The sequence below is a fragment of the Aotus nancymaae genome, unplaced genomic scaffold (assembly GCF_030222135.1).
Source record: "Aotus nancymaae isolate 86718 unplaced genomic scaffold, 86718_ANA_hifiasm-v0.15.2.pri h1tg000025l, whole genome shotgun sequence".
Lineage (NCBI taxonomy): Eukaryota > Metazoa > Chordata > Mammalia > Primates > Aotidae > Aotus > Aotus nancymaae.
The window spans coordinates 37,362,261-37,371,439 of NW_026988438.1; the positions used below are offsets into that span (position 1 = coordinate 37,362,261).

The window sequence follows — 9,179 nt, forward strand, 5'->3', positions numbered from 1 at the left end:
GAATTATCCTTTATATGGTTTTTCATTAAGGAAGTTATATTGTGATGACATGTAGCATACCAAGTCCTCTTGCTCTTGATTTTTTTCTTAATTAAAAATATTTGGGGTCAGGCATGGTGGCTTATAACTATAATCATAGTACTTTGGGAGGCTGAGGTGGGTGAATCACTTGAGGTCAGGAGCTTGAGACCAGCCTGGCCAACATGGTAAAACTCCGTCTCTACTAAAAGTACAAAAATTAGCCAGGCATGGTGGTGTGCATATGTAATCCCAGCTATTGAGAGGCTGAGGCAGGAGAATTGCTTGAACCCAGGAGATTGCAGTGAGCTGAGACCACCATTGCACTCCAAGCTGTGTGACAGAGCAAGACTCCATCTCAAAATAAAAAAATTTTTTTTTTAACATTTATTTAGAGTTGGGATCTTGCCATGTTGCCCAGGCTGGTCTCATATTCCTGAGTTCAAGCAATCTGCCTGTCTTGGCCTCCCAATGTGCTGGATGGGAGCCATTGTGTGAGCCACTGCGCCTGGCCTGCTCTTGATTATTTTAATGAACACACAAATGCTTGCAAAGTGAGCATAGTAAAGTGTTTACTAAATACACTCTGAAGTCTTTCCTTTAGTCTCCAGACCAGGCGTGGTGTCTCACACCTGTAATCCCAGCACTTTGGGAGGCCAAGCCAGGTGGATCATGAGGTCAAGAGATAGAGACTATCCTGGCCAAGATGATGAAACCCCATCTCTACTAAAAATACAAAAATTAGCTGGGTGCAGTGGTGGGCACCTGTAATCTCAGCTATTTGGGAGGCTGAGGCAGGAGAATCGCTTGAACCTCGGAGGCGGAGGTTGCGGTGAGCCGAGATCATGCCACTGCACTCCTGCCTGGCAACAGAGAGAGACTCCATCTCAAAAATAAAATAAAATCTCCAAAAGTACTAGCAGCTTGAGTGAAGAATTTATGTCAAATCTTCTAAGTAGTGCTGACTCTCTACCCCTGCACCTTCTGCCCTTCAAAAAATATCTGTTTACCTTAAATTTTGCATTTTCAAGTACTAATTTTATTCTTCTTTTCCCTGAAGTTCCTATATGGTAAAACAGCAATACTTTTCTCTCTACTGGAGGGTGAATCAACTGTTTTAGACCAGTACTGTCCAATAGAAATATAACGCACACCATGTATCTAAAAAGAAGCATTTAACTCAATATATTCAAAACATCATTTAATTTGCATCAATATAAAATTGAGATCGCTTACATTCTTTCAAGTCAATTCTTCACTCCTGTTTTTCACCCTACAGCACATGTCAACTTGGTCTAGCCACATTTTAGGTGCTCAGTAGTATACATGACTAGTGGCTACCCCATCGGACTGCAGTTTTAGACTCTGATTCCTGAAGTTCCACATACTTCTCACTGTGAGAGGCATATAAATGACACAGTGTGCTCTATTCTGCCTGAAAGAGTAGCAGTAACATGGCAGGGCACTTGTCCAGCTGCAAAACCAATCGTATGAGACCTCATTCCCTCAGCTACAACATTCGGCTCTGTTCCCAGAAACATACATCAAACTGATTTGACCGGATTTTGTCTGTGTCTTTGAAACAGATTAGTGTGGAGCTGTCCTGGAGATGCAGATGTCACTGGAGGATGATTCCGAGAAAATTGGCCCCTTGCAGTGCAGATAAACTCCATGAGGGGGCCTTCTAGTCATGGTGGCATAATCCCGGATTGTGATCAATGTCAGTATTCATAACAAAATACTGCCATCAGAACTTTCCAGTTTATGAATACAAAGTCAATTTTGGAAAGGCAATGTTTTCTAGTACAAAATGAAAATAAGCCTTTCAAACAGATCTCTGGCTATCTGTTCACAGAACCTGAGCATGGCGTTTGTCTCCTCAAGAGGAAAGATATCCCTGGTTTTGGCTTGACAATCAGCTGAGTTGATCCAGAACCACCAGGTCATCTGGTCCACTGAGCTCCCTGCTCCAGAGGCAGCCTCCATTTTCTCTAGATCCCCATTTAGTTATGCAGACACCTTCTGATCCATTCCTTCCGTCAAAATAGAGTACTTGAGACCATGAAGAAAACATCCTCACTTGGCTTTAAGGAGCTTAGAATGCAAAGGGCCACTCCCCTCCTCCATTAGAAAATTAGGGCAATTGTCAGATTACTAACTTGCCAGTTGGCTCTTTGTTCTTAGGAAGCTCAGAGCCAACTTGGCTGGAGCCTGCAGCATGAGGTCTAATGGCTTAGTTTTTCTATTCTTGCTTTCTACTTGCTGAGCTTTTATCTGCTAATTATTGTTGCTTGATATTTGTTATAAACCACCCTAAATTATTTTGGGAATGTGGTGTGGGAAGGTATAACTAGATCTTTTCAGTTTGCCTTAACAATTTAATCTTTCAGATATTGACCCCGACACGAAATGAAAGTATTCCTTACAACAGAAGTCAACCAAAGCACATTCTATTAAAACTGACTTACATACTGAAATGAGTCACACTGTGAAAGCTTCAGAAAGGTAGGACTTGTCTCTATCACAGGACTTAACACAACAAAACGTAAACATTTGCCAAATCATATAATTAAATTTCTAAGGCTTAAGGACCTTCGAAAGACACATATTTTAGTCTGGAATATTCACTTGAACTACAAAGATTTGGCTACTTTTAGGAAACAGAATCTATTTGTATTCAAGTGCTTAGGAACACTGCAGGGTAAGATAAAATGGGATATGGCCATTCTTGAAATCAAATTGTGACTCAATTTACATGAACTGACATGTCATGTCAATGCCACAATTGTTACACTGGGTTTTACGTCACTACTTTGGAAGGTTTGGTGACCAGAGTTCTTAAATAAGATTTTCTACTTTCAATGAAATCATAACCATTAGCATAAAAATTATATTTCCAATCACAATTTCTTTTATAGTCATAATTAAAGATTCACATGCCCAAGTTTCTCACTTGAAATTAGTTTAAGTCCTCTTTAAACAAAAACATTTCATTCGACTCCAGGCTTACTTCCTTCATGGCGCTTGAGAACAAAATGGTGGTTTAATAGCCCATTCCTGCTTTTAGCTCTGCTAAATACGTAGACGTGCACTGTACTAAGGAAGGCAAGTTGATTCTGCAGAACTGTGGCACTGACTGTAACCACTCATTCCATTTTCCCGGGTGATGCTATGCTTAACCAGGGTTTTATATTGGACAACTCTGCATTGCTAGGGTATAAGTTAAGGAGATTTGGTAGTGGGGGAGTGGCAGGGAAGGTATCAAACTTAGAATCATAAGGGACATCTGAAGTACTTTGCTCATACAGGCAAGATGACACCACTGTTATGTCAGCAAATACTCGGTCACCAGGGCAGGGCTCAACAGGCCCTGCAGTTAGACCTATTACATACAGAAACAGTGACTCACAACCCAGACTTGAATCTATCCTTTTTAAGAAGCATCCTTGATTACTTTAAGGCAATAAGGACAAGGAACGCAGACTGGCTCTTTTCAGCCAGTCTTTCAGAGTCAACCATGTGGTTTATGCAGCATCAACCCGTTTCAACCCCAAACCAATTACTCCGCTTCCTTTCATTTTTCTAATTTCTTGGTTAGCCAGTATTTGTCAAGAACATCCTAAGCTTTCTTGGAATGGGAAACAGCCAATGTGGAAAGCAATACTGCAGGGAAGCCATAGTATTCAGAGTAATGGCACATGTAACAGATTTTCCATATCCCACTTTGTGCCACCTCATAGGCACTGCAATGGACACATCACAGATGAGACTTAAAATGCTGCTGTGAAGTGGATACAGCAGTGTTGTTGCCATCCAGAAGAGCAATTTTCACAGTACTGATGAGCGTGCCGATACATAACTGCCATTTGGCCCTGCTTCTCAGGTATTTATTGTGTGCATGAGTCACCTCTGTGACTTATGTCCCAAGAGTGACTTTGATGCATTTTTGCTATTTCAACTTGGCAGTTAATGTAAATAGTGACCCCTAAACCACCTTGCCATATATAGATTTCACCAGAAAGGCCACTGAAATGCCAAGGAGGGTTAAGTTTTTATAAAGTCATGTTTATTGAAGTATGGTTTTACATTCAGTAAAATTCATCCTGTTAAGATTTGACAAATGCATAGTCATACCATAATCAAGATGCAGAACAACTGTAGAATCACTCTAATGATTCCCTCCTGTCCATTTGCAATCAACCCCTTTTTGATCCCAAGGAACTCACTGACTTGTTTTTCTGTCAAAAGTGTCAAATTTAATCACTAAAATGATCTATAGTACTATGGAAGAATGTATAAGCACATAAAATACACAAACCAATTTTTTTAAAAAGTGAGATACTTTAAAATGAAGGTAGCATTGCATTTTACTATAGTTGTGCAAATATTCCAAGTCCACCATTTTCCTATATATGGCTCAACAGTAATGTTTAAGAATATACTGGGTGGGCATGGTTGTTTGTGCCTGTAATCCCAGCACTTTGGGAGGCTGAGGTGGGTGGATTACCTGAGGTCAGGATTTTGAGACCAGCCTGGCCAGCATGGTAAAATCCTATCTCTACAAACATTAGCCTGTAATCCCAGCTACTTGGGAGGCTGAGGCAGGATAATCACTTGAACCTGGAAGGTGGAGGTTGCAGTGAGTCGAGATTGTGCCACTGCACTCCAGCCTGGGCACTAGCAAGACTCAAAACAAAACAAAAATGTGTAAAAATACAAGATTAGCTAGGTGTGGTGGTGTGTGCCTGTAATCCCAGCCACTCGGGGACCTGAGGCAGGAAAATGATCCCAAGAGGCAGATGGTACAGTGAGCTGAGATCACACCACTGTACTTCAGCCTGGGAAACAAGAGTGGAGCCTTGAAAAAAAAAAAAAAAGACTCAGATCTCATAAACTACAAAAAGAAAAAAGAAAAAGAGACTATACTGTAAAATAACAATCTTAACAATCTTTAGAGTTAAGTCATATCTTTGTTGAGTATATGAACCATGATTAAGGTATTGCTCTTTGGTATTAACACTGTCAAGTTACAGACCACAGCTGGTTCATAGAAAAACTACTTTAAATAATGAAATTGAATTCCATGAAAATTTTCTACAGGATCAACTCAACTATAAGGCAGAGACACAAAACTGTCAGGTAATATTCTTATAGATGGTTGGGGCCATATCAAAATTCATCCTTGCTACCACTATGAAAAGAACAACCAAAAAAAGCAACCTCTATTCTGTAGATACTAAAGGTAATGTATCCAAATATATCTCATCTACTTGAAAAGCTTCACTGATTCTTCCAAGCGCCAGACCTGTAAAAAAAGTATCACAGTAGGTATTACTAAATAGCAAAATACAGTACTCTCTAGAGTATGTTTACAAAAACTGTGCAGGTAAGTATATAACGTTCCCTAATATCTTACACAATGTTGTGACATCTAAATTTATTTTTTTTACTTAAAATTCTGTTTTTCGCTTGACTTAGTAGTATTATCTATTTACTAAGAGCTTTTCCCTGTGTTTATCTAAAGCACAATTTTAAAAGGGGGAGTGGTGTGATTCCATCTAATAAATTCCTGCATATCAAGTTGGCCTCAGGTAAATCCTTTAATCCATCAGAGCAGAAGCATATGAAATCAGATTAGAGTTCTCATCCTTGGCCAGGATTTCAATTCAACTATTAATAACTTAACCCAAATTCTTTCCATTTGGCCCATACCTTAAGTTCATCAGCATCTTGAAACTCCACGCCTGGTTAAAAAAAGTGAAAGACAATGTTAAGAATATCATGCAATTTTGTTTTTTATGGAGTGGTCTCTATAGTGGCTATCCACTAGCTAACTTTGATGAGTAAGTAAATTGCTATCTCTGAATATAATTCTTGTACAAAGCTACATTCTCCAAATTTTTCCTGACACTTGGGAGTCTTTTGTAGTTTCCAGCTTGGAGAAAAATGGTCAAGTCACCATCTTTCCATTCATCAGCATCAAATACTATCCATTTTCGAAAAGAAACACTATCCCAACAATATTTGCCTAGGAAAAACGAAACAAACCTTCCACAGATTTAAAAATTAAAGGAATAGGCTGGGCACAGTGGCTCATGCCTGTAATCCCAGCACTTTGGGAGGCTGAGGTGGGCGGATCTCCTGAGGTTACAAGTTCGAGACCAGCCCGGCCAACATGGAGAAACCCTGTCTCTACTAAAAATACAAAATTAGCCTGGTGTGGTAGCCATGCCTGTAATCCCAGCTATTCAGAAGGCTGAGGCAGGAGAATCACTTGAACCCAGGAGGCAGAGGTTGCAGTGAGCTGAAATTGTGCCACTGCACTCCAGCCTGGGCAACAGAGCAAGAGGCTCAGTTTCAAAAAAAAAAAAAAAAAAACCAAAGGAAGCACTAAACTCGTTTACCCTGAGGCTGAGTTCAGGGGGCTAAGAAGTTTCTAGTTCTGGGAACTTGCTCAGTTTTCACAATCCTTAGGTAGACACTAGCTCACACTGCTTCCTTAACATGGTGTCTCTCACAGTTTAAACTGAATAATTAAAACAATTTGACTCAGTAAGAATCCCTAACACATAAAGCAACGGTAAAACAAAGCCTCACCACTGCCATCTTCCTGTGCTGTGTGTGGCTATTCGCCAGAGCTGGAGCTATTCCAGGGAAAGAAAATTGTCCATTCTCTGGGCCCATCTATATCGCTGGAAAAAAGGTGTCTAGAACCTAGACTGCAAATGTACAAGTTTTCCTTGTTAAAGCATGGTAAAATGGGTCGCATTTGGTTTCGTTAAAAAGGCAGCAATCTTTCACAAGTGAGGAAAACACAAACCACAAGGTTCACATTTCAACAGAAAACTGTGGTACCTATGATAGCCACAAAGATTCTTTCCTTTGATGACTCAAATCTAAATTTAGATCTTTATCGATTTTACTAAATTCTCAAAGTATCCCTTTATATGGCAATTTGTACCAGTAATGAACAATTAAAAGAGAGCCGCTCCCCGAGACAAACGTTCTCTAGGGCCGCCTTGCGTATTCCTGCACCTTGGTAGACATGTTAGGCGTTCAACGCCTTGTCCTTGTCCCAGTCAGAACCCAGTAGTTCAGACTTTTCCCAGGACAGAAAGCCAGGAAGGGCCTCCTCACACCCTGAAAATGCTGGAAGCTGGCCTTGTGTTGTACAACGCTCTGGCCACTCTGAAAAAGCAGATCTTGGGGAGGAAACCGCAGGCTCCCTTATTAGGGCTCACGGGGCTCTGCTCAACTCACTGCCGGCCTCGGCTCCAGCAAGACTCGTCCCTCCAGGCCTTTTAAATTATCCGACTGCGGGCCAGTAGCAACTGAACGGCACTGGTGGCGGGAGCTGGTGGCTGCGCGAGTGAAGTGACCTCCGTGTGTTTGGTGACTGCCCCGCTTGGAATCTTAAAAGGGCTTCAGACCTCAGATCTCACTCACTTCCCAAATAGGCGACGTCCCCTCGCGCGGTCAGGCGGGAGCCCCGGGTGTGCCAAGAACCAGGAGACCTCCGGGGCTCGGCGCCTCCGCCCGCGGTCGGAATTTGATCCTCAAAATGTAATCACTTCTTTAATTGAAAAGGGACTAAAAGCTGCTTGTAGGCTGGATCCGTGGACAGCAGGGACTCAGGGGCGGGCGGTGACGGGCGCCTGGCAGCTTCTGCTGGGTGGGGGTGGGATCCTCGAGGAAGGGGGGCTGTCCCTTCAAGCGCACGAGGACACCGGCCGTCCTAACCCGGGACGAAGGGCCCAGGTGCCACGAGGACGCCCCCCGGTGCCACGAGGACGCCCCCCACCCCCGAGGAGCCCTAACTGAGGCTTCCCCGCGGCGCCGAGCCGAGGCCGGGGCGGGCAAGGGGGCCGCGAGGGGCGCGCCTAGGAAGGGCAAGGGGGAGCCCTGGAGCCGCATGGCCGGCTCCTGAGTCCGGCAGGTCGGAGCCCACTTACCCCGTCACGCGCCACGGCCGAAAAGGAAGGAAACCGCGGAGATCAAGTTTAAAAGGGGCCTGGGTGGGGCGGCACCAAGCAAAAAGTTGTGCCAAGGCCCCTCCTGCCCCAGCTCCCGCCCCACTGGTGGCGCCCGGAGGCCCTCGCGCGTCCCCTGCCGGCGGCCCGGGCCTTCCCCGCCTTGGGTCCTCTCACCCCACACGGCCCCGGGTTCCCTTCTGCCCCGGGCTCCGAGTCTGGGGAGTCTGTGGACTCGGGATCATCTGTCCCAAACTCTCGCCGGCTGTGATGTCTCTTTATCTCGTCGAAGGTCAGAGGAAGCTGCTGCCACTCAAATAATGTTGAGTGTCTCTGGTACCTCCTCTCCCCTTTGCCTGGTGTTTCTTAAAGTCTTCAGCCACGCCCCTGAGTGCTTATTTCAAGACTCGTCTAATTACGTAACAGAAGACTGGCTCCCTAGGACATTAGCGGGGGTCGGGGGTGCAAACTCATTGAAGAGAGGTTGCAAGGTGCCTGGAGCGCCACATGCTTAGAATGATGGCCATGCCCTGCACATGTCTTGCCCACAAAGCACCTCTGTGTCATTGGGCTGGGAGGAGGAAGGGGAGAAGGTATTTTGACTGCAGTAAATAAACAGGTCTATTGGCTGGATGCCTAAGCAGCACTACCTATACAACAAGGGTGCTACGGACTGAACTGTGTCCCCATTCCCAAAGACATACTGAAGACCTAACCTCCAGCACCCATGAATGCGACCTAACTTGGGAACTGCATCTTTACACATGTAGTCAAGTCAAGACGGGGTCACTGGGGTGGACCCTCATTCAACATGACTGATGTCCTTATCACACGATGTCAAATGCCACAGGAAGACAGAGACAGATGGGAATGTGGCGGGACAGGGGCAGATAGGAGTAATGCAGCTGTAAGCCCAGGAATGTGGCGGATTGCCTGCCACCACCAGAGAGAGGCTGGGAAGAGACAAGGAAGGATCCTCCCCTGCAGATTTCAGAGGGAGCTTGGCGTTTGGTTCTGCTGATGCTTTGATTTTGGGCTTCGAATCACCAGAAATGTGAGACAAGACATTTCTGTTGTTTTAAGTCACCAAGTACTTTGTGAAGGCATCCCTAGGGAATTAATACCGTGACTGTGGGCACTTTCCCTCTGCCATTCTGTGTAAAATCTGGCCATAAAGACTTATCTGACTTC

At 44.2% G+C, this 9,179-nt stretch overlaps 1 long non-coding RNA gene and 1 other non-coding gene across 2 annotated transcripts; both read right to left on the reverse strand.

Annotated features, from left to right (window-relative positions):
- Window positions 1-1,204: 1,204 nt before the first annotated feature.
- On the reverse strand, window positions 1,205-7,409 carry LOC135276533 (uncharacterized). The gene is made up of 2 exons (XR_010344100.1): window positions 5,731-7,409; window positions 1,205-5,323 (listed from the first exon to the last, which is right to left on the reverse strand). It is a non-coding gene; the product is annotated as an uncharacterized LOC135276533 (long non-coding RNA).
- LOC135276591 (small nucleolar RNA SNORD93) lies at window positions 5,601-5,674 on the reverse strand. The gene has a single exon (XR_010344149.1). It is a non-coding gene; the product is annotated as a small nucleolar RNA SNORD93 (small nucleolar RNA).
- Window positions 7,410-9,179: the final 1,770 nt, after the last annotated feature.